Below are 25,832 nucleotides of genomic sequence, written 5' to 3'. Positions count from 1 at the left end.
ATTAGGTCAGTGTCTAGCTATGCTTGAGGGTTTCTATCACGGGAGTGAATTAATCTGTTGTTGCACCTGTTGTCTAGGGATAGCTTAATTGAGATTTGTTAACCAACTGAATTGATTAGGGAGACCACACTATTCGATTACCCCATCCTTAGGAATTTCTCATCCATTTGATTTTTCTGTTTACTTACCTGCTTCATTCACTTGCTATTGAATTTTAGTATTTTTCTGTTTTCAATCATTCTACGCTCTCATATATCCGAGCTTTCACCTACATCAGCCTCTATCGATCCTATCCAAGCCCCCCCCCCCTCCACCCTCATTAGATAGCAGACTCGACTCCATGCTTGCGCAGATTCTTACGGGCCAAACGAAGCTCTCGAGGATAAGTTTGATAGCAAATATGATTCTCTCTACACAGATCTAAATAGCAAGATTGACAATCTACGCTCTCATATATCCGAGCTTTCACCTACATCAGCCTCTATCAATGCACTCACACTACGCAGCGGAAAGCTGCTCAACCCAATACTTCAGCGCGAATGTTCAGCTCAGACTTCATCTTTTCCAATTGCAGAAAAAGACTCAATGTCGATCGATACACCAGGGTGTCGATCGACACCAATTATTCTTGACGACTTTGTTTTGCCTTTGTCGAGTGGAATCTACAACTTCGCGGAGGAGGAGGAAATTATTCCTGATGGTGTCGATCGTCACCCAACCCCTATCGATCGACACCCAGATCGTTCAGATAATGTGCAAATTCCAACTGAAACCAAGTCAGCAAATCGGCGAATTCCTTTCCCCAAGAGTCCTAAAAAGTCAAGGCAAGCCTTAGATGATGTCAGATGCAAGGCTATGATTGATAAGCTGATTGTTGAGATGCCTCTAGTTGAAGCTATTCATCTTTCTCCCACAATAAGAAGGTATGTTAAGACAATGGTCACTAAGGATTTGACGAAAGAATGCATTATTATGATGATTTCAGAGGAAGGCAGCGATATCATTCAGGAACGAATTCCAAGAAAGCTACCAGATCCAGGAACCTTTGTACTGAGTGTCACCATCAACCACGATTCCTTCCTAAGAGCTTTATGCGATCTCGTTTCTACTGTGAACCTGATGCCTCGTTCAATAGCTATGCATCTTGGGTATTCCAATCTTGAGCCTACCTTTATCACTCTTGTGTTGGCAGATCGTTCTACCCGAATTCCAGATGGAATTCTTATCGATGTTCTCGTAATGATTGGAAATAGCATGATTCCTATAGACTTTGTAGTCTTGCCTTACGAGAAGGATCCATTAATCCTTGGGAGATCCTTCTTGCATACAGCTGGAGCAATCCTAGATGTTCGACAAGGGAGGATAAGGCTGAATGTTTGCAATCTTACTATGTAGTTCTATATGAACACTTTGGTCAAGAAACTGGTCATAGAAGAGAAAACTTTCTTGATAGATTCTTTCACTTCATCAGGTTCAGATGGTATTTCAAAAATGGAATTAGAAGACCCATTAGAGCGAGTTTTGTACTCTTCCATAGAAGACAGTGCAGATTTGGACAGTGAAACTTCTACATATACTAAGCTGCTAGATGAGACCGAACATGTGATGCAACTTACGGTTGAAGAATCTCTTCCACTTGTGACTCCAACACCGACTACTAATTCAGATTGGGATCCAGCAAAGGCTCCTAAAATCAATTTAAAACCACTTCCAGCAGGGCTAAGGTACGCTTTTCTTGGTGAAAATTTTGCTTATCCTGTTATTGTGAATGCTTCTTTTAATCCCGTAGAGCTCACCTTATTGCTAAGCAAGCTGCGCAATCATCACAAAGCTCTTGGCTATTCTCTTAATGATATTGCAGGTATATCTCCGGATGTATGCATTCATAGGATCCACCTTGAGGATGAGTCTAAGTCTTCCGTTGAACATCAGAGAAGACTGAATCCGAATCTGAAAGAAGTGGTTAAGAAAGAGATTATGAAGCTGTTGGAAGCAGGGATCATCTATCCAATTTCAGATAGCAGTTGGGTTAGTCAAGTTCATGTAGTTCCTAAGAAAAGAGGAGTTACAGTAGTCAAGAACGAGAAAGATGAGTTGATTCCTACTCGGACAATCACAGGCCATCGGTTGTGCATCGATTACAGAAAGCTGAATGTTGCTACCAGGAAAGACCATTTCCCCTTACCATTTATCGATCAGATTTTGGAAAAGTTAGCAAATCATAAGTACTATTGCTTTCTTGATGGATACTCAGGATTCTTTTAGATCCCGATTCATCCAGACGACCAGGAGAAAACAACTTTCACCTACCCCTATGGTACATTTGCTTATCTGAGAATGCCCTTCTGTCTTCTATCTTCACAGACATGATTGAGGATATCATGGAGGTCTTCATGGATGATTTTTCAGTTTATGGATCATAATTTGAGGATTGCTTAGAGAACCTCTACAAAGTGTTAGCAAGATGTGAGGAGAAACATCTGGTTTTGAATTGGGAGAAATGTCACTTTATGGTGCAGGATGGGATAGTTCTCGGATACAGGATTTCTGAGCATGGTAGAGATGTTGATAGAGCTAAGATCGAAGTTATGACAAGTCTTCAAGCACTTGATAATGTTAAAGGAGTGAGGAGTTTCCTTGGACATGCTGGTTTCTATAGGAGATTCATTAAAGACTTCAACAAAATAGCAAGACCACTCTCTGCTCTACTCTGTAAAGAAGTCAAATTTGAGTTTACACAAGAGTGTCATGATGCCTTTTAGCAGATAATACAATCCTTGATCAGCGCACCAATTGTTCAACCACCAGATTGGGATCTACCTTTTGAGGTAATGTGTGATGCGAGTGATTTTGTTGTTGGAGCTGTTCTAGGACTGAGGAAGGATAAGAAACTTAATGCCATCTACTATGCAAGTAGGACACTTGATGATGCTCAAAGGAATTATGCAACTACAGAAAAGGAGTTGTTAGTTGTGGTGTTTGCTTTCTAGAAATTGAGATCTTATCTTGTTGGATCCAAGGTTTCACAGATCATGCTGCCTTGAAGTATTTGATGCAAAAGAAGGATGCTAAGCCAAGACATTTGAGATGGATTTTGCATCTTCAGGAATTTGACATCGAGGTAAGAGATAAGAAAGGGGTTGAGAATGGTGTAGCAGATCATTTGTCACGCATTAGGATCGATGATGATGTCCCTATTAACGATTTCTTGCCTGAGGAGAACATATACATGATTGATACAGCTGGAGAAGATGACTGCAAATGTGATAAGTTGCAGAATCGAACTTTAGTGTCGATCGACACTCCTTCTATGTCGATCAACACTCACAATTCAGAGGAAGTTAATATTCGTAGTTGCGCAATGGTGTCGATCGACACCACTGAAAATGTCGATCGACACCCTCCTGAATCGACAAGAAATTGGTCACCAACTGAGAATTGCGCCACCACAGGGGTCGAGAAGGACTACCCATGGTATGCTGACATTGTTAATTACCTAGCTGCAAATGTGGAACCGGATAATTTCACAGATTACAACAAGAAGAGATTCCTAAGAGAGATTAGGCGATATTATTGGGATGAACCTTATCTCTATAAGCATTGTTCTGATGGAGTTTATAGGAGATGCGTTACTGCAACAGAGGTTCCTGATATACTATCGCATTGTCACAGCTCTAGCTATGGTGGTCATTTTGCAACCTTCAAGATAGTATCCAAAGTTCTTCAAGCAGGCTTTTGATGGCCTACAATGTTTCGGGATGCTCAGAAGTTCATATCTCAATGTGATCCTTGTCAAAGAAGGGGAAAGATTAGCAAGCGTAATGAGATGCTTCAGAAATTTATCCTCGAAGTTGAAGTCTTCGACTGTTGGGGTAAAGATTTCATGGGACCCTTCAAACCTTTCAACAAGAATCTCTACATCCTAGTAGCTGTAGATTATGTCTCTAAGTGGGTAGAGGCTATAGCTAGTCCGAAGAACGATTCAGCAATTGTCATGAAACTCTTCAAGTCTATCATCTTCCCTCGATTTGGAGTGCCACGCATAGTCATTAGTGACGGAGGTAAGCATTTCATTAACAAGATTCTTGCGAAATTGCTTCTTCAGTATGGAGTTCAGCATCCAGTGGCTACTCCCTACCATCCACAAACAAGCGGTCAAGTTGAAGTTTCCAACAGACAGATCAAAGAGATTGTTGAGAAAACAGTGGGTAAAGCGAAAAAGGAGTGGTCTTACAAGTTAGATGATGTACTGTGGGCTTATAGGACAACTTTCAAAACTCCGCTTGGGACCACACCTTATCATCTTCTATATGGTAAAGCTTGTCATCTTCCAGTGGAATTAGAGCACAAAGCAGCTTGGACAGTCAAGATGATGAATTTTGACATCAAATCAGCTGGAGAAAGGAGACTTATTCAGTTGAATGAGCTCGATGAGATACGAATTCACGCCTATGGCAACTCAAAGCTCTACAAGAAACGCACAAAGGCTTACCACGACAAGAAGATCCTCACTCGAAACTTTGAGTCTAATGACTAGGTACTTCTTTATGATTCTAGATTGACATTGTTTCCTGAAAAATTGTCTTCTCGTTGGTCAGGTCTATACATAGTCCATTTGGTTAGGCCATATGGAACAGTCGTTCTTACAGATACAATGGATGATCATTTGCAATGAATGGACAGAAAGTCAAACACTACTGGGCTGAAGCCGAGATTCCAGTAGAAAAGCCTTTGGATCTTAAGGACCCACATGTTGATTAAGCAACTGCAAAGTCAAGCTATTGACTATAAACAAGCGCTTAGTGGGAAGCAACCCACTAATAAGTATTTCTCTTCTTCATCATTTCATTCATTTAATTTTTAACTTAGGATTTTTGGTTTTATAGGATTTATGAAAGAAAAAAAAAAGAAAAAAAAAAGCTCTGGTGTCGATCGACATCCTCATTTTCCAGGTAAGTCGATTTAACCTAAAACTTCATCTTCTTCATTTCAGTTTTTTCCAAACCGCCAAAATCACTCTTTTCTTTCTAGATCCTTCGATTTTTCACCGTTTCTTGTGATTTCAGGCTCTAATCTCATTAGAATTTCATCCTCTATCTTCCCCAAGTATCAATTCCACCAATCTGCAAGATGGCTGGGCAGAAAAAGAAGGCAAGGAAGAGCGGTCCTCCACCTTCCTCCTCCGCCGGTGCTCAACACCGCAGGAGCTTCTCCACCGCCGCCGGCCTCCGCCCTTCCCAACCTCAACCACCAGCTGCAGCGCCTGAACCTCCCGTCTATCGATTTCCATGGCCAAAGCTTCCAACAGAAAAAATTCCTTCTCAAAGAGTTTGGGAGAAGGATGTCAACACAGAATTCACTAAAGGTGACTATATCAATCGCCCTTTTTCTCCAGATTGGGATGATTTTGATACTCTGTTCTATAATGCTTGGATGAGTGTAAAAATTTTGCCTACTCATGTTGCGGATTTTGGTTTGATGCAGCGTTTGCAGATAGAGAAATCTGTTTTAGGTTTGCTAGATGATATTGGTTTGGGAGCCATCTATTGTAGGTAGTACGATCTGTATCCTGAGCTAGTTAGACAATTCATGGCTTCTGTTAGGGTCTACTATGTGAATGAGAGGAAACACAATGCTTAGGAAGGAGCTCTTATCTTCTTCATTCGCGGTGTCAGATACAGTCTACCATTGAGAGAGTTATGTGACCTATATGGTTTAGACAATGATCTCACTAGAGTTGCTCTACTTGGACAGTTTAAGGATGCTCAGATTTTCTGGAGCAGGTTTGGCAATGGAATTTACGATTCCAAGGACGCAGTACACTCAGAGATTCGTCACCATGTTCTGAGATATTTGGTTAGGCTGATTAGTAGCACACTGTTGTGCAAGATGGAACCTGGCAAGATGAGACTTTCTGAGTTGTTGTTGTTCTATCATGCTGTTCATGATTTCTTTCCAGACAGCTTTGGATTTGAGGAGGTTGACCGTGATGTCAACTTTGGCACTGTATTTGCTCATCACTTGGTCTCACTCAAGACCAAGTCCTTTATAGTTAGAGGGAAGAAATCTGAGAGAGTTGGCAGTCTTCTACTCCTATATTTGAGCATTTTCGCATCAACTTTGAGGGAGAAGAGGTCAACACCACGAGATTCACTATGGATGAGAGTTATCTTAAAAACTCTCACTGGATGAAAGGCAACTTCCTTTGGTGTTTCAGAGACAAGACATGGCACCATATGATTCAGTTACCTTGCACCGCGCTTACAGAGATTAATGGCGAGCATGAGGAGCTCGGTTTTTGTCCCGATCCTTCCTTTTGCATGTTGCACCACGCACCAGGCGATAGAGAGGTTCAACTTCAGGATCTGTGCATACATAGACTGAGGACGAGTTCATTGACCCTGCTGGGGGTCCGAGAGTTGGATCTTCCTCTTCCGCTCTCCCTTATCAGCTGCATTCTCCTCCTCCCAGCCCGATGGAGCCACAGGTCTTTCAGCAGTACGTCGTCGACAGCTTCAAGAACGTCTGGAATGCCGTAGCTACACTCTCTCGTTGTGGTTATGTTGCTCCCACCCGTCGCCGTCGTTACTCTCCCGCACCCACCTCCGGCTCAGAGCATGAGGACTAGCCATCCTCACTATCTTGCTTTCTTTTCAAACTTTGTTTTTGCTTTATTTCAGACTATTTGTTATCTGTTTTGGAACTTGTTTCTCCTATTTTCTTATGCTTTGTTGGAACTATTGATGTGTGTTTTTGTGATTTAACAGTCTAACTGGAGGATCCATGTGAAAACACTAACTAAACCCCTTAGGATTATTCTTAGGGTTCTTCATCTTGATTATTCTTATTCCTAGTTTTAGATTGATCACCTAGAACTTGATATTAGATAATAGGTATGCCCACCATAGGTACTTTTTGTTTGAACTATCATTGATGAGCCTAGGTATTTAAGAAAGAACAGGTAGGCTTATAGAAGGGCTCTGGTTTAGATACTAGGTGAACTAATCAAGCTTGATAACAATGCATGCTTTAGTATAGGATTTCTCGGCTTCTACGATTATCTTAGCTCTAAGTATAGAGAGTTTCGCGGTACACCACCGGTCACTCTAAAATTATAGTTTGAGTTTGAGAACGGTGCAATAACAATCCTAATATTAGCTAGATCTACAATTTATCTATCTCCCGAGACAATTCCTTAGACCCGACGCTTTAATCACTTGAATCTACACCTCGTTTACTTGCTTATTTGTCTTTTACATCCAATTGTTTTCTTTAATAAGTCTATTGTGTGAACATCGAGAGCTCAGTGGAATTTGACCCTTAAGTGCTAACGACGATCTCTTATTTGAGGGAGTAAGCTTAAGGCAATTTGAGCTATATCACTGTTTTTAACTATGCTTTAAAATATAGGTTTTTGAATCTTTTTGTTATTTCTACAGTCTTTTTAGAGTCTTTTCAGGTATTCTATGGAGAGAGAAAACAAATGAGATGAGGAGACATTTTGGAGCAAAACCTGAGGAAAAGAAGCTAAAGGACGAATTCACTTTTAGATCCAGTCGAGAGAGTCGATCGACACCAGTTGTGGCCCAGAGAAGTCCATCACGCTTTTAAGTTTGAAGAATTAGAAATTTGCCCCAGAAGACGTAACGCTTTTAAGTTCCATATTTTCATTATTAGTCCATGCACGTTTTGTAGTTCAAATATATAGTTTTAAAGATCATTGTTTAGACATAAGGAATTTTCTATCAAGTTTTCGAGACATCAAGGTATTCACCCCTTGTTTTCAGAGTTTCATTAGATTTTCAATAACAGTGAAGAGATCTTTTCTAACTCTTTCTCTATTGAATTGTTTATGCTTTCTTAGTCAATCATGTTGTTTGTTTCAATCTCCATGTCTGAGTAGTCTGCTTGTTAGGGTTAGGGTTTCTCACTAGAGAATCAAATGATTTAGTAGATTACCGCTTTGCTAGGTTATCTATAGGATTCTTCATCTTTAGTTGATCTTAATGCTAGTTCTAGAGTAATTAACTAGAACTTGATCTTAGATAATATATATACCCGTCATATGTATCTGTTATCAGAACTATTATTTGATAAGCCTAATTTATAGGTGTGTAATAAGAATCATCATATCTACTAAGGTGAACTTATCGAACTCGTTTAGCATGCATGTTTAGGAATAGAGTTTCACGGAACCCCACCAGGAATTTTAGATCTAAGCATAGTGAGTTTCACGGAACGCCACCGATTATTCTGATATTAGATGTTGAGTTTAAGAATGATTCGATAACAACCTAGCTATCACTAGATCTACTAATAATTTGTTTCCTGAGAATACCCTAAACCTGACATTTTATTATCTTGTTTCACAACCAACCAATCTGCTATTTCCTTACTTTGTTTTCTTTTTATTTTTCTCATTCTCTTCTAACTTAATCTTGACACTTAGCTCACTGTGTGAACAAAAGGACTTTGTGGAATCCGACCCTTAATAGAGAGGCTTTAAGGCAATTTGAGTCATATCAGTTAAGCTGAATCTTTCCTTTCTTAACATCTATGATTGCCTCAGCTGAAGCCAAGAAGGGTCTTCTTAAGATCAAGGGATCTTTAGGTTCTTCATCCATCTCGAGCACAACAAAGTCTGTAGGCACTTCTACTCCATTAATCTTGATAGGCAGATCTTCGAGGAGGCCATAAGGTTTTCTTAAGGTCCTATCAGCAAGGATCAAGGATAGGTCTCATGGCTTATATTGGACAAATCCCAGCTTCATTGCAACAGAAAGTGGCATTATGCTGACTGAAGCTCCTAGATCATATATAAAGTTGCTCAAAGCTAGTTGCGTACGAGAGCATGATAGAGTGAAAGATCCCGGATCTTCCAACTTTTCTTGAACAATCTTTTTCTAAGTGATTGCACTGCACTCATGACTCAATACCACCATTCTTTGGACTTCTTTGATTCTGGCTGTCAAATTTGATATGGTTCAAATTACCTAGAACTACTCTCTCAAATAAGAGATCAATTGCAGTATTTTAGGATCGAATTCACGAAGTTCTTTTGTTCAAACAGTGAGTTAAATGTTGAGATTAAGCTAGCAGTGTATAAGTGAAAATAAAAGAGAACAAAGTAAAAAGACATCATATTGATTGTGTTGTAAACAATTTAATAAAGAGGTAGGAACAGGGTATTCTCAGGAAACTATTTGTTAGTAGATCTAATGAAAGCTAGGATGTTATCGGAGAAGCCGAGAAACTATCAACCTAAATATGCATTTTTAACGAGTTCAATTGTTCATCTTAGTAAATAGGCCGATTCTTATTACACACTTATAAACCAGACTCATCAAATAATAGATCCAATTATAGATACCTATGGCGGGAATATCTATTGTCTGGATTCAAAATCTAGTTAATTACTCTAGATCTAGCATTAGGCATAATTAAAGATGAAGAATTCTATAGATAACCTAGCAAATGGGGCAATCTACTAAACCATATGAATCCCTAATGAGAAACCTTATTCCTAACAAGCAGACTACTCGACATATTGGATGAAGCAAACAACATATTTGAGGGTGAAAGCATAAACACAGTAAATAGAGAAAGGGAAAGAAGGGATCTCTTCACTGTATATAGATCTGAATGAAACTCTGAAAATAATCGATGAATAGCTTATGTCTCTTAGTAATAGGGTTTGTAGAAAACTTGATAAAAGACTTGATAAAAGAAACTTAGGTCTAAAAACAATATATATAGACCCTAAAAACGTTCAGGGACTAATAATGCAAATAGAGAAGTCTTCTGGACCAAATTTGATCTTCTGTAAACTTGAAAGCGTCTAGGGTTTTTGCTGGGCCGAAACTGGCATCGATCGACACCAAGAGTGTGTCGATCTACACTCCTCGCTGATTCCTGAACCAAAATCGTCCTTAACCTCCTTTTCCTTGGCTTTTGCTCCAAAATGTCTCCTTATCTCCATTGTTGTCCCATTGCATAGAATACCTGAAAAGACACTAAAAAGACTCGAGAAATAACATAAAGACTCAAAATCTTATACCTAAAACATAGATAAAATCAGTGAAAATCGGGTTATATCAACTCCCCCAGACTTAGCTTTTGCTTGCCTTCAAGCAAAACACAAAAGCCGAACCCGTGGAAGAGGTTTTGAAAACAAAGGAACTCCCAACATTCTCTAGCCTATTGCCATGATCATTCAAACTAAGTCCATATGCCTAACAGGTCTAATCAAATCCTAACCAACATGTACTTCTCTGCAAGCTTACACAACATTCTAGATTCCATACCTAAGTTCCACAACTATATCTACCAGGCTTTCATCGCTGGGTTTCATCAAACAAGCCAACATTCAAGATCCTTCTAGACTCATTCCTGTACTATACCATGATAAATCGATCATTCTTTTATTATGTTTTTCTTTGGTGTTCTTTCTCTCCCCCAGACTTATTCTTTTTAGAGAGTAAACAAAGGAGAACTCGCATACTGGATCGACACCCTCAACATTTTTCCAACCTTTGTAATTGGTCATTCCAAATAATGTATAATAATGGGGTCATAGGAAACATTCCTACTCCTATACACTATCTGAAAGTCGTCTCAATCTCTCATTATATATATATACTTTTTTCTTTTTATAAGGGGAGAGGAACATATTCTTTTTATCACATTGGTCTCATTATCAGGTATGAACAAGGAGTCAAGATCTATGAATACTATCCGTTTGAAGAGGTAAAAGGAAGAGCTGTGAGATTAGCTCCAGCCATGTGGTTGAGTTGGAAACTAGGATATCCTCAAGTATGTTGGTTTGCCATCTAGATTTTCCAATAGTCGGATTGACTCGAGCCTGCAGCACTCATCAATCAGGCAATAAACAAGAGAAATATAGATCATGATTCCTAACTTAAGTAAAAAAACATTCTTTTTTTTTTTAGGAAAGAAATAAAAAAAATAACCAAATGAACTGCAAAACGAAAAATGATAAGAAACAAAAATAAAAGCAATATTAGTATGAACCTCCCCCACACTTAAACGACATTGTCCCCAGTGGCATTCAAATCCAGAGAAAGCGGGGGAAATAAATCAAAAATAGAAGAAAAGAAAAGAAAGGGAAAAGAAAAATCAAACCAGTAGGTTGCCTCCCACTAAGCGCTTGTTTTGAGTCAATAACTTGACTTGGTGGGGTTTAAGATGTGGGTGGACTGGTAGAGGATTGTTGTTGCCTCCTCGCCTTCCAAGGCGGTGTGTAAATGGATTTAGTTGGAGCAGCTTCTGGTGTCGATCGACACTCAGGAGTGTGTCGATCAACACTCGTCTCGTCACAAGCAAGAACAATAAGAGGAACAAGCTTTCGAGGAACTCTAGGCTTGTTATCATGTAAAGCAGTGTTCAAATAATCTAAAGAATTAATCAAAGATAAAACAGGAAAAGAGAGAGAAGAGAACTTATCACATAGGTCCTCAAGTGGTGTGAGCTGGAGAGAATGTGCAGAATCCTCTATCTGTGAAACCCGAGGGTGTCGATCGACAGGGGTAGTGGTGTTGATCGACACCGTTGCTCTGCAAATCTCATTGGCGAGCTGAGCGAATGGGAGCGTTGTGTGTGGCTCTGTGGTGGGATTCTGATCAGTTTGAGGAGGTGTGTCTGTGCTGGAAGCAATACAACTGATAGGCTTAGTAAGCTCTGACCCATCCATGCCAAACTCCATCTCTAAATCACAAACCTTGAGAGAGATTCTCCCTCTCTTCACATCAAACCTAGCACCAGCTATAGCTAGGAATGCTCTTCCAAGGATAAGGGGATCCTTGGGTTTCTTTTCATAGTCCAGGACCACAAAATCAGCAGGGATAACAGAGTTACCCACCTTAACAGGAACATCTTCAAGGATTCCTTCAGGGATTCGCTTAGAACGATCCGCGAAGAGAAGTGTGATGTGAGTAGACCTGTAGTGAGTCATGCGTAGTCTCTGAGCAACAGACTTAGGCATGAGGTTGATGCTTGATCCCATATCACACAAAGAGCGGCTGAACCTGCTTGTGGAGATAGAGCAATCAAGAACAAAGCTACCTGGATCTGGAAGCTTCTCAGTGGTTTGACCAAGATTAATGGTGCGGATGTACTCAACTATGTCTACTCTCTGTGCTTTCTCCTTCTTGGCCTTAGGCAGCATGATTGCACTGATGTCTCTGGGAATCAGCTTAGCTTCATCTGAGCTAATTCCATTGTCAACAAGTCGCTTGACATACCTGTTGAGTGAGATAGAAGATGTCTCAGAAGCATCCTTAGGAAGAGTATGGAGGATCTTCTCCATTACGGCTGTGCACTTGGCAGCATGAAGCTCCTGCTTAGAACGACGCCTCCTCGGATAAGGCACATGAGGAGTGTAGACAGACTCGGGCTGCATAGGTATTTGCACCTCACAGGGTGCTGTCCGGATCCAGTGTCGATCGACACTAGAGAGGTATCGATCGACACCGTCGTATTGGGTCGTCTTTGAGAAGAGCGTCCCGTATGGTGTCGATCGACAGAGGAGGGTGTCGGTCGACACCATCTCTACAACTGCGAGCTCCAACTCGTCTTCAGTGTCCAATTCCTCCCACATATCATCTCCTTCTCTGATCAAGATGGCATTGCAGCTCTTCCTTGGGTTAGCATCAGGATTACGAAGAAGAAAACTGTTGGAGCTGGATTCCCCTCCAGGAATCCACCTGCGAAAATACCAAGTTAGCCCACTAAGCCACCAAGCCCCCCAAGTAGAGGACCGACGCAACTGATGAGACCACATACGCGAATGGGTATTTGGGCCTGATAATACCGGTCACCTGATGAAGGAAGATAAGCGAATAACAACCTAAGAACTAACTGGGAGGAATTCGCAAAGCGGACCTGATATCCCGAAACTGACCTGCCGAATATCCAGAGGAATCTCTGTAGATCCCGGACGGAGCTACGACGTGCGTAGACCTATATAAGGGAGCAAGGACGACTTTGAAGGGACAATTCAATACATCTTTACATTTACACTTATACTTTTACACTTGTAATCTCCTTTCACATTGTAAAAGCTCTGTCATAATCAATACAAAAGTCCAATCGTTCTTAGCAATATAACTCTCAAAGTTCCTGTGAAGATCTAGCCCTCCTTTCTCATAATCTCAATTACAAATCTCTAGTGTGGATTTCAGAACCTACATTTGGCGTCGTCTATGGGGACGGAAATAGATCATTCCAACACCGAAACTAACACATCAATTGTGACCAACGATCATGGATTCCAATTAATCCGATTCAACGAGATCTGGCTTACCAGTTCGGATCCCAAACGATAACATCACGGACGGGCACCTCCTAACGGATATCCCTCTCGGAATCCAGGTTGATGCTATCCATGACATTGATGCGGAGAACATCTCCCAAAACTCAAATTCTTCTGGATCTGACCAAATCCTCCCCCCCCTCGCAAACAAGGGACGGAAAGGAAAACGTCACGATACAGCCTCCTAAAGGAGATAACCCGGCCAACCCGTCTAATCAGGTCCCTCCAAGACCTGGCAACGAACTGGCCGAGCTCCGCGCAATGATCCTGAACCTGATCAACTAAGCAAAAACAAAGAAATTGCGCATCGCAACCTCGCCGCAATGGTGGGTTAGCAGAGACGCGACTCCACTCGCATGACACAGGAGGTAGAGCGCGAGATACCGCGGGTAAGGAAATCCCCCCCCCCCCCCCCGCAAAACTGGGATTCCTGCCCATATCACCATAAATCTGACAGGTACCGTCTCCCCAACAGATCCCACTCCAAGGACTCGTCTAGACTTCGCCTCGATAGAGGTCTCACCTCCTATCAACCAGCAGGTCACATTTTTACAGGCACCCGTGAACACTCTCGTCGAATACCCAACAACAGGGAATGAGACACGTACAATGCCTACCTTCCCAAGGCTACCGCTAGGCTACTCGCCCCTAAGGTACACGTGGACGAGAAACCAAACAACCGCGTCCAGCTCCTGCGTTCCCGGGAACTTAACGCAACAACGAACCTCCATTGCTAATCTACCATCCGTTCCCTGGATACCAGGAAGTGACCTCTTTAACGGTCCAACCGATCCCCGAGCACCAATCGATTCGCGTAACGTCTTGGATATGGAAACATTCCGCAATTACGCAGCTCAAACAAATGCGAACATGGCTCAAATGCATTCACGAGTGCATCTAGCAGTGAGCGATCCTCCCGACATAGATCGAGTGATCGAAGAAACCAGGCGTACCCCATTCACGAATAGGATTACCCATTATCGCATCAGAGACGTCGAGAGATTCCGTTTCCCAGGATACGACGGAACGAGCGACCCAAAGGCTCATCTGAGTGCCTTCCGTCTGGCTATAACATGAGCGTACCTGAAGGACTAAGAAAACGAAGCAGGTCATTGCTGTTTCTTCGCAGAGAACCTCGTAGGTCACACCCTCGAATGGTTTGCTAGTCTATTGATACCTTCGACCAGCTTGCCGCCGCTTTCTTAAAATAGTACTCGGTACTCATCGTAAACAGGACGTCTGAAGCCGACCTCTGGGGTCTCACCCAACTTCAGAACGAATCCCTGCGATCTTACGTCGAAAAATTCAAAGCAATCAAATCAAAGATTGCGAACCTAAACGAGGAGGTAGCCATAGCCGCCCTTCGCAACGGCTTGTGGATTTCCTCTAGATTCCGTGAGGACCTCACTGTTAGGCAACCGGTATCTTTAGACGATGCGCTTTACAAAGCTCTCCACTTCGCAAAAGCCGAAGAGGAACTCGTTGTGCTGGCCTTAAGATTCAAAGAATCTAAAACACAAAACGCTCCCCTTGCAACCAAAAAACCCTTCAAAATGGAAAACCAAACGCAAGGGCAGCATACCCTATTCGCAATAGAAAAGGCAGCCGAGGACGAGAGTCCAGAACTTGACCTCGAAAAATATTGCAAGTACCACAAAAAAATATTGTAAGTACCACAAAAAATATTGCAGAAACGTCGCAAGCTAGGTCCTGAAAGGGCTAAAGCTGTGAACGATGAGGTCGACCTGTTGCTCAAGATCGGATCGATAAGGGAAGTAAAATACCCTGACTGGCTCGCCAACCCAGTAGCCGTAAAAAAGAAAAATAGGAAGTGGAGAGTATGCATCGACTTTTCGGACCTGAATAAAGCTTGTCCTAAAGACAGTTTCTCACTCCCGCATATCGACCGACAGGTCGAAGCCACCGCAGGACACGAACTATTGTCCTTCATGGACGCATTCTCCGGGTACAACAAAATACTTATGCGCCCAGATGACCAAGAAAAAACAGCTTTTATTACCGACCGAGGCACCTACTGTTATAAAGTAATGCCCTTTGGTTTAAAAAATGCTGGAGCTACCTACCAACGATTGGTGAACAGAATGTTCGCTGACTAGATAGGTAAACCGATGGAGGTCTACATCGACGACATGCTGGTCAAATCAGCTCACGAAAAAGACCACGTCCCACAATTAAGAGAATGCTTCAAAATCCAAAACAGATTCGAAATGAAGCTAATCCCCGAGAAATGCTCTTTCGGAGTTCCATCAGGAGAATTCGTCAGATACCTAGTAAGCGAAAGAGGCAACGAGGACAATCCTAAGCAAATTGCAGCCTTCATCGAAATGCCATCACCAAAAACGGCACGGGAGGTCCAACGACTAACTGGCCGTATCGCCGCCCTCAAAAAGTTCATATCCAGGTCTACCGACAAATGCATCCCTTTCTACCAGCTCCTCCGAAAGGAGAAAAAGTTCGACTGGAATGAGGACTGCGAACAAGCCTTCAAGCAATTGAAAGTATACCTGACTGAACCACCCATATTCGCAAAACCCGAAGAAGGAGAACTGTTGTACCTGTACACGACAGTCTCCTGAACCGTGATAAGCGGTGTCCAGGTGAGAAAGATCACGAACGACAAAAACCGATCTATTACGTTAGTAAATCGTTGATAGACGCTGAAACTCGTTATCCAGCAATGGAAAAACTGGCACTGGCCGTAGTCATGTCAGCTCAAAAAATGAGACCATATTTCCAATCACACCCCATCGTAGTGATGACGTCCCAACCAATCTGAACCATTCTGCATAGTCTGACCCAATCAGGACGACTTGCAAAATGGGACATAGAGTTAAGCGAGTACGATATAGAATATCGCACCAGAACCAGCTTGAAAGCACAAGTCCTAGCCGACTTTGTAATCGAGCTCCCGTTAGCCGACCTGGATGGAACCAACTCTAATAAGAAATGGCTCCTCCACGTCGACGGCTCATCCAACCGACAAGGATCTAGAGTAGGAATACAACTCACCTCCCCCACCGAGGAAGTCATCGAACAATCGTTCCGACTTGGATTCAACGCATCAAACAACGAGTCTGAGTACGAAGCCCTCATTGGTGGCATTAAGCTAGCTCAAGAAATAGGGATCCGCAAAATACACGCCCACAACGACTCCCAACTCGTCACCAGCCAGTTCCACGGGGAATACGAAGCTAAAGACGAGCGCATAGAAGCGTACCTCGAACTGGTCAAAACCTTGACCCAACAGTTCGAATCGTTTGAATTAACCTGGAACTGGCTGGTGACGAGTTGGGAGACGCCTTGGCAGCTCTCGCTTCTACCTCAGATCCTTTCGTCAAAAGAATTATCTAGGTCGAAGGAATAGAACACCCGAGCATCGACCTAACGGTCAAACATGCTGGGATGGAAACCTTCGACAACTTGCAACTTCACGCGAGTAACCCGAAGCACCACCACCACAGCTAGAGCTCTCGTAGCAGCCGTGGAGGCAAATGCAACGGAGGAGGAGCCGGAGCTCGAAACCCCTGAACAACCGTACAACGACCGGAGAATCCCAATCATCGATTACATCGAACTAGGGATCACACCTCCCGACAAGTGGGAGGCCAGAAAACTCAAAGCCCAGAGTGCAAGGTACAACATCATGGAAGGGAGGCTCATGAAACGCAGCGTCGCAGGTCCCTACATGGTGTGTACCTACGGGCAACAAACAAAAGACCTCATGAAAAGCATGTACAAAGGACAATGTGGTAGCCACTGCAGTGGACGTACCCTCGCCCTCAGAATCAAAAAGCAAGGCTACTTCTGGCCAACAATGCTAGACGATTGCATAGCTCACACACTCAGGTGCGATAAGTGCCAACGACACGCACCTACTCTACATCAACCTCCCGAGGAAATGTCCTCGATCTCTTCTTCATACTCGTTCATGAAGTGGTCCATGGACGTCGTAGGGCCCATGGAAGCCTCTGGTGGGAAGAAGAGACTAAAAACCTGTTGGTCCTCACCGACTACTCTACCAAATGGATTGAGGCTAAAACCTTCCAACAGCTAATCGAGAAACAAGTTGAGGACTTCCTGTGGGAAAATATCGTATGCCGACATGGCATACCATATGAGATCGTCACCGATAAAAGGACTAACCTCACCTAGGGAAAAATCAAAGCATTCTGCGACAAGTGGAAAATCCGTCTTACCACATCCACCCCCCGTTACCCACAAGGTAACGCACAGGCAGAGGCCGCTAACAAAGCTATACTTAGCAACATCAAGAAAAGACTTGATTCCAAAAAATCAATGTGGTCCGACGTACTCCACACAGTCCTCTAGGCCTACCGAATTACACCTCGCAAATCAACGCAAGAAACACTGTTCTCTCTCCCCTATGGCTTAGAAGCAGTAATCCCTGTTGAAACCATAGTACCAAGCGTGAGAAGGACCGCCAGTCCTGCTAACTCGGACCTAAACACGCAAATGTTACAGGAAAACATGGACTTCATCGATGAACGCAGAGATCAGGCAATGATCCGAGTTCAAAACTATTAACAAGCTGCCGCCCGCAACTATAACCACAATATCAAAATTCGGAGATTCGAAGTGGGAGAGCTCGTTCTACGAAAAGTGTTCAGCAACACCATAGATCTAAACGCCGGAAAGTTGGAAACCAACTGGGAAGATCCCTATCGAATCATCGAGGTGGTACATGACATACCACGAATAGGTACTCAAAAACCACGAATAGGCCTTGGAATGTCATGCATCTCAAGAAATACCACGAATAGGTACTCAAAAACAATCAAACTACGATAAGGCTTGATCCCTTGGCAAGGTACCTAGGCAGAGCCCCCCAAAAGCGCAGCCACCACTTCAATCGAACTACGATAAGGCTTAATCCCCTAACCAGGTATGTAGGCAGTTCCCTCCGCGAACGCAGCCACCGTCTTAACTCTTCCGTTTGAAACATTTTTCTTCAACAAGGAAAACAAACATCACAACTTCCATCAAAGAAGGTTAGCTGCTCACCTAACAGTTCAACCATCCCTCGATACCAAGCAGGTCCTTTCTAGGTGACCAGACATCAGATCATCGTTTGCTTTACCTCATTTGTACTTAACAATTTCGAGATAAGAATAAAAGAAAATTTTGATACTCAATATCATGTTTCACAAAACAATTGTTTCTACTACGATTTAAAACTCATTCGTAATCTTACGATATCGAAAGCCCAACACACGAATGTTGGCGGATCCACTTTGTGATCTCGCTTCCAAAAAGTCGACAGTGAACCTTACCTATAAAAACACATCACTTCAACTTCATCCGAGCTCACTTACGACTACCATATCTAACTCCTTCCTTCGCCATCAAAACGTAACATACTAAACAAGGAAGAAACGAAGGTTTCATTCGCGATCTGGCGATACCACAAGCCCAGCTCCCAAAATCTGGCAGGTCCTTAGTGTGACCTCACTTCAACAGGTTCCCGAGATAAAACCACTCAAACTTACTTAAGTTTAAACATACGAAGAACATACCATATCACATCCAAAATAGCCTGGACTCAAAACAAGTCTAATTATTATCCGGAACATGAACAAAACGAGGTGATCATACACCAAAATCGATAAAGTGTCAACACGCGAACAAGAAGCAAACAAAGTACTTGTTAAAAGGGACAAAAGCCTTCCCAGGCACCAAGTTCAAAAAGGAACAAACAACAGGATGAAAGCCTTCCTAGGCACTAAGTCTGAAACGAAAACACAAAAACTTAAAGAAAGGAGCATAAGTAATCACTCCTTCGGTTCCCCGACCGGCGTGGCAAAGACAGTACCGGGATCCTCAGCGAGACATCCTGGAAATGCATCCTTGTTGCTCCCAAACTCATCCAAGCCAATCGGCGTTCCTTGCTCATCAACGTCCATTGGACGTACCACCGACATCTCCAACACTTGCGGGATATCCAGCTTGCTCAGAGTGAAGTCTGATACCTCCTTTGATGCGCACCTCGCCTCCAGGTCATCCAGCTCAGCTTGCTACCAAGGTCTCTCCACGGTCAGATCGATAGCAGCCTTAGCGATTTAGTCGATCAAAGCCAAGTTCGACTCCACCTCGGCTGCTTGACCTTCCAGCACGGTGAACTCCTTCTTGGCGATCCACTTCTCCTTGATCCCAACTAGCAACTTCGAGTACACAACAGCTAGGTCAACCTTAGCATCGTGAACCGCCTTCTTTGCTCCTTGTGCGATCGAAGTAAGATCCATCACTATTTTAGAGAGCTCGTCCTTCTTTTCAGTCAGGCGATGAATCTGGTTCCTTGTTGTGTGCTTATCTGCCTCCAACCCCCCAACCCCCCCCCAATCTCAATTTCCATGGCCCCGATCTTCTCCGCATAACCATTCTCAAGATCCTTCGAAGTGGACAACTCCATTTTAAACCTCTCGATCTCCGCCTGAAACCACAGCCAAGTCAGAACCATCACATCATCGATAAAATATATACAAACAAATCATAATCGAAGCATACCTAGAACGAGACCTCGCGTTCTTGACCAGCCTTCACACTTGCTGTCAGCTCCTAAATGAGGGTCTTCCCTTCTTCGAACTCGCTCTTTGAGGAAACCTTGTTCAGACGTTGCTCATAGAGAGCAACCAGCTTGTTGGTAGCAGCTATCGCCTACCAAGGGCAAAACAGAGATTAGAACTGGCATAAGAATGGAATTAGAAGGACGCAATTATTAATTATTGGTTATTGACTTTCAGGAACGAATGGTGATCGTGGGAAGGACTTGGCTTAGGCGCGAGAGACTCAAGGTCGAGATGATGGGTGGTGATAGCTCGGATAGTCTAGGGATCGATTATATCACTTGTAATAGCTTATATGCAAACTCATAAGTTGTATCGAATCCTTTGCTTAATTAATAAAATATCCGATTGTTTGTTTACTCTATACGTCTCATATATTGAATCACGGAATCATATGAAACGGATTATACTAGGAATGAACCTCATAAACGGTTAGGGCCGAGTCACTTAGTGGCTTGCGTCGAGAGATCTCGCCCGGACTTAGGCAGTCCGGATCGGGGCCTTTCAAGTTGGTATCAGATCATGCTTGGTTCTAAGGCTAGGTGTTGGGTTAAGGGGTATCACCACTTGTCGGCTTGAGAATCTCGCGGTAGTTGATCTTTACTCTTTTGCAATTTTACTATGAGTTATGTGGATTAACTTTGGTGGTTTCGCAGATGGGTAAGAACAGCAAAACGGGAAAGAGTAAGAAGTACAAGGGCATTATCAAGGAGACTTTGGTTGAGGAGGAAACGATGATCAACGAGAAAACCAGAGTCGGGACGATGCTCGATGGGATAGACTTGGCCGGACCTGAGGCCGGGAAGAACTCCATAAATGAGGAAGCACCGAAGAGTAGCGGTGCAAGGGACAGCACGGATAACCGGAACAGTACTCCAACTGCCCAAGAACAGTGGGATTTGATGAAGGGGATGATGGCGCAATTAGCCACATTAACCAAGGCCGTTGTAGCGGATTCGGTGGTCCAAGGAGTGGATAACCAAAAGGACGATGACTTAGAAGTTGTGGAAGTGAATTCGCAACCGAATCATGGCGGAAAAGGGGAGACTATCTAAGCCTTCTCGAACATGTCTCAAGGCTGGGCACGAGACACTTCATGGGCAGTACGGACCCGATTATGGCCGATGAGTGGAGGAGTAGACTCAAAAGGAACTTCAAGTCTACTCGCTGCCCTGAGGATTCAAAAGGAACTTCAAGTCTACTCGCTGCCCTGAGGATTACCAAAGGGACATTTCGGTCCACTTCCTTGAAGGAGACGCTCATAACTGGTGGTTAACCGTCAAGAAACGCAGAGGGGACGAGGTCCGGTCCTTTGCGGAGTTCGAAGACGAGTTTAACAAGAAGTACTTTCCACCGGAGGCTTGGGATAGGCTTGAATGTGCGTACCTCAACCAAGTTCAAGGGAACCGCACGGTGCGTGAATATGATGAGGAGTTTAACGGCCTTAGGCGTTATGTGGGATGTGAACTTGAGGAGGAACAAGCTCAAGTGTGCCGATTTATCCGCGGACTAAGGATAGAGATCCACAATCATTGTTTGGTCCGGACATTGACCTCGGTTTTCAAATTGGTTGAAAGGGCAGCGATGATTGAGGAAGGGATTGAGGAAGAAAGGTACTTCAATCGGGAGAAAGCTCCGATCTGGAATAATCAACCCACCAAACCCGCGGATAAGAAAAGGAAATTTGACAAGGTGGATAACACCAAGTCCGATGCTAAGACCGGGGAATGCGTGACCTGTGGTAAGAGCCACAACGGAACTTGCTGGAAGGCCGTAGGTGCATGTGGTCGGTGTGGAAGCAAGGACCATGCGATCCTAAGCTGCACGAGAATGGAACTAGGACAGTCCAGGGTTCTCGGTGAAGAGACAAGGACTTGTTTTTATTGCGGGAAGGCTGGACATCTAAGCGGGAGTACACTAAGCTGACTGCAGAGAAGCAAGCCGGACAAAGGGACAATCGCGGGGGAAACGGACTGCCGCCTCCCCCAAAGCGGCAAGCTGTGGCACCGCTAGTTTATGAGTTGTTGGAGGAAGCTAACGATGCAGGAAACTTCAAGGCGATCACTGGTACGTTCTCGTAACTCCCTATTCATTATTTTTATAACTGCATTTGCATTGCATCATGCATATGAGAAAGGGGAGGTACTCAGCATTCTAAGGGAATGTGTAGGGACCTTGAGAGTAGGTGACGTAGAAACGCACACTCTATTTGATTCTGGGGCTACACATTGTTTTGTTAGTCCTTAATTGGTTGAATCAGGTGGATTCAGGAAAGAACCAAACACCGATTATGGAAGGGTACGAGCGGCCGGCGGACACGCAATGTATCCGACCAGACTTGTTCGGGGCATCTCGCTTGTAGTGAAAGGTGTCAATATGCACGCGGACCTAATCATTGTTCCACTAAAGAGACATGATGTTATCTTAGGGATGGACTGGTTGGGGAAGTACAAGGCTCACATAGATTATCACCGAGGACGGATACAATTCGAGAGGGACGAGGGTATGTTAAAATTCCAAGGAATAAGAACAACCTCAGGAAGCTTGGTAATCTCGGCAATCCAGGCTGAAAGGATGCTCGGGAAACGATGTGAGGCATATTTAGCCACGATCACAACCAAGGAAGTGGGGGCGAGTGCGGAGTTGAAAGACATTCCGATCGTCAACGATTTCTCGGACGTGTTTGCGGCCGTTAGTGGTGTACCACTAGACCGGTCAGACCCGTTCACGATAGAACTTGAACCCGGAACAACCCCCATATCTAAAGCTCCGTACCGGATGGCACCGGCGGAAATGGCGGAGCTAAAAAAATAGTTGGAGGAATTGTTGGATAAAGGATTCATCAGGCCGAGTAGCTCACCATGGGGTGCACCGGTTCTGTTTGTGAAAAAGAAAGATGGCAGCTTTAGGCTATGCATCGACTATCGGGGATTGAATAAAGTTACAATGAAAAACAAATATCCCTTACCCCGGATAGATGAGTTGATGGATCAACTTGGAGGCGCACAATGGTTTTCAAAAATTCCCATAGAGCTAACGGACGTGGGGAAAACGGCTTTCCGGACAAGGTACGACCGCTTTGAGTTTGTGGTCATGCCATTCAGATTGACCAATGCACCAACAACCTTCATGAAAATGATGAATGGGGTGTTCTGGGATTTCTTAGAAGAGTTTGTTATCATCTTCATTGATGACATCCTTGTTTACTCGAAATCTTGGGAAGTTCACCAAGAACATCTAAGGGTGGTGCTGGAACGGCTAAGGGAACATGAGCTATTTGCGAAGTTAAGTAAATGCTCGTTTTGGCAAAGGAGCGTTGGTTTTCTTGGCCATATTATCTCGGATCAACGGTTGATCCAGAGAAAATACGATCGATAAAGGAGTGGCCACGACCAAGGAATGCCACCGAGATTAGGAGTTTTCTCGGACTAGCGGGGTATTACCGAAGGTTCGTAATGAGTTTTGCGAGCATGGCCCAACCCTTGACTCGACTGACCGTAAAAGACATAGCATTCAACTAGTCGGATGAGTGCAAGAAAAGCTTCCTGGAGTTAAAGGCCATGTTGACTAATGCACCGCTATTGGTCTAACCGGAGGAAGGTGAGCCCTATACGGTTTATACGGACGCATCTATAGTGGAACTAGGATGCGTACTGATGCAAAAGGGGAGTGTTATCGCATACGCATCAAGGTAATTGCGGAAACATGAGAAGAACTACCCTACGCATGATTTGGAGATGGCCGCGGTAGTATTTGCCTTGAAGATTTGGCGATCATACTTGTATGGTGCTAAGGTTCAAATCTATATTGACCACAAAAGCCTAAAATACATATTTACCCAGCCGGAGTTGAATCTAAGCCAAAGAAGGTGGATGAAACTTGTGGCGGATTACGACTTGCACATAGCGTACCATCCGGGCAAGGCCAACCAAGTCGCCGACGCCCTGAGTAGGAGGCGCTTGGAAGTGGAAGCGGAGCGGAACCAAGTGGACTTGGTTAACATGATGGGGACATTGTATGTGAATGCCTTGTCTAAGGAAGTTGAACCCTTAGGGTTGGGAGCTGTTGATCAGGCCGATGTGCTTAGTAGGATCCGGCTGGCTCAGGAACGGGACGAGGAGATAAAAGGATGGGCACTAAACAATAAGAACAAGTACCAAACCTCGAACAATGGTACAATCGTGGTGAACGGTCGAGTATGTGTCCCGAATGATAGGGCATTAAAGGAGAAAATCCTAAAAGAGGCGCATCAATTGAAGTTCTCAATCCATCCCAGGTCGAACAAGATGTACCGCGACCTTAAAAGGTACTACCATTGGGTAGGAATGAAGAAAGAGATGGCCAGATTGGTGGCCAAGTGCCCGACTTGTCAACTAGTTAAGGCGGAGCATCAATTACCAAGTGGGTTGCTACAAAACCTACCTATACCGGAATAAAAGTGGGACCATATAACGATGGACTTCGTCACTGGACTACCGAGGGGGATCAAGTCCAAACACAAGGCGGTAAGGGTTGTGGTAGACCGATTGACTAAGTCTGCGTACTTCATGGCGATCTCGGATAAGGATGGAGCAGAAATCATTGCCGAGAAGTATATAGACAAGATCGTGCGGTTACATGGGATTCCGGTTAGTATAGTGTCGGACCGAGACACAAGATTCACGTCAAAGTTTTGGAAGGCTTTTCAAAAGGCCTTAGGAACTCGAGTGAACCTAAGTACTGCCTATCACCCACAGTCGGACGGACAGTCCGAACGAACGATTCAAACCCTCGAGGACATGAGGGCATGCGTCTTGAATTGGGGAGGAAACTGGGAGAAATATCTAAGGTTAGTAGAGTTTGCATACAATAACAGTTTTTAAGCTAGTATAGGTATGTCTCCCTATGAGGCGTTGTTTGGCAGAGCTTGTAGAACACCGTTGTGTTGGACGCCAATGGGCGAACATCGGTTGTTCGGACCTACAATCGTGGAAGAAACCACGGAGAGAATGAAGTTCTTAAAAATCAAGTTAATGGAAGCCACAGATCGACAGAAAAGCTACGCCAACAAGCGTCGAAAGGAATTGGCATTCCAAGTAGGAGATTTGGTGTACTTAAAGGCGATGACCTACAAAGGGGCGATTCACCTCAAGGAAAAAGTTAAGCCCAAGGTATGTTGGCTCGTACAAGGTGATCCAACGAGTAGGGGCGGTGGCATACAAACTTGACCTTCCTCCAAAACTAAACGCGTTTCACAACGTCTTTCATGTATCACAACTACGGAAGTGTTTAAGTGATCAGGAAGATGTACCTCTCGGGTAAAGGAGAACATGACGGTGGAAGCATGGCCGGTACGGATCATTGACCGAATGAAGAAAGGGACTCAGGGAAAATCAAGGGATTTGTTAAAATCTTGTGGAATTATGGAGGCCGTGAAAAATACACTTGGGAAACCAAGAATAAGATGAAGGCCAATTTTCTGGAGTGGTTCAAGGAGATGGGTAAAGATCAACTTGATGCGGATTCGGGGACAAATCCAATTCAAGGGGGGGAGACTTGTAACGCCCGCGATCCTCAATAGGATCGTTGTCTAGGACTTGGTCAAAGAGAAGAAGGTGGAGTCTCGGACAAGTGAGAAGGAGCTGACCATACGCTCGGACAAAGGGTAAATCATGCGAGCTAAGCTAGGATCGTAAGGAAATCAGCTGGGTTAGCTCGCCCGAAGCTCAAGCTCAGCTGGAAGGAGTGACGGTTACTCAGGTCGAGTGACAGTCCAGCTCGGGCAACTGGACGAGTGACAGTTGAGCTCGAGGCAGCTGGACGAGTGACGGTTGAGCTCGAGGTAGCTGGTCGACTTTCCGACTAGCTGGGCGGTTATGGTCGAACGGTTGCTTGCCCAAAGGGTGGATAAGGGCGAACAG

General features: G+C 43.9%; 6 pseudogenes across 6 annotated transcripts; 3 read left to right on the top strand and 3 right to left on the bottom strand.

Annotated features, from left to right (window-relative positions):
* Positions 1 to 585: 585 nt before the first annotated feature.
* Positions 586 to 6,621, top strand: AT5G30276 (annotated as a pseudogene; the record flags this gene model as incomplete). The annotated part of the gene is made up of 1 exon: positions 586 to 6,621.
* A 1,728-nt stretch (positions 6,622 to 8,349) lies between these two features.
* AT5G30247 lies at positions 8,350 to 9,068 on the bottom strand (annotated as a pseudogene; the record flags this gene model as incomplete). Its single annotated transcript has 1 exon — positions 8,350 to 9,068.
* A 2,132-nt stretch (positions 9,069 to 11,200) lies between these two features.
* On the bottom strand, positions 11,201 to 12,722 carry AT5G30218 (annotated as a pseudogene; the record flags this gene model as incomplete). Its single annotated transcript has 1 exon — positions 11,201 to 12,722.
* Positions 12,723 to 13,393: 671 nt separating this feature from the next.
* On the top strand, positions 13,394 to 18,160 carry AT5G30189 (annotated as a pseudogene; the record flags this gene model as incomplete). The annotated part of the gene is made up of 1 exon: positions 13,394 to 18,160.
* Positions 18,161 to 19,143: 983 nt separating this feature from the next.
* Positions 19,144 to 20,023, bottom strand: AT5G30123 (annotated as a pseudogene; the record flags this gene model as incomplete). Its single annotated transcript has 1 exon — positions 19,144 to 20,023.
* Positions 20,024 to 20,588: 565 nt separating this feature from the next.
* AT5G30102 lies at positions 20,589 to 25,379 on the top strand (annotated as a pseudogene; the record flags this gene model as incomplete). Its single annotated transcript has 1 exon — positions 20,589 to 25,379.
* Between the last annotated feature and the right edge of the window lie 453 nt (positions 25,380 to 25,832).

Source organism: Arabidopsis thaliana, chromosome 5 (genome assembly GCF_000001735.4).
Source record: "Arabidopsis thaliana chromosome 5, partial sequence".
NCBI classification, from domain to species: domain Eukaryota; kingdom Viridiplantae; phylum Streptophyta; class Magnoliopsida; order Brassicales; family Brassicaceae; genus Arabidopsis; species Arabidopsis thaliana.
The sequence above is the reverse complement of the archived record's forward strand: the minus strand, read 5'-3'. Positions and strand labels throughout refer to the sequence as shown.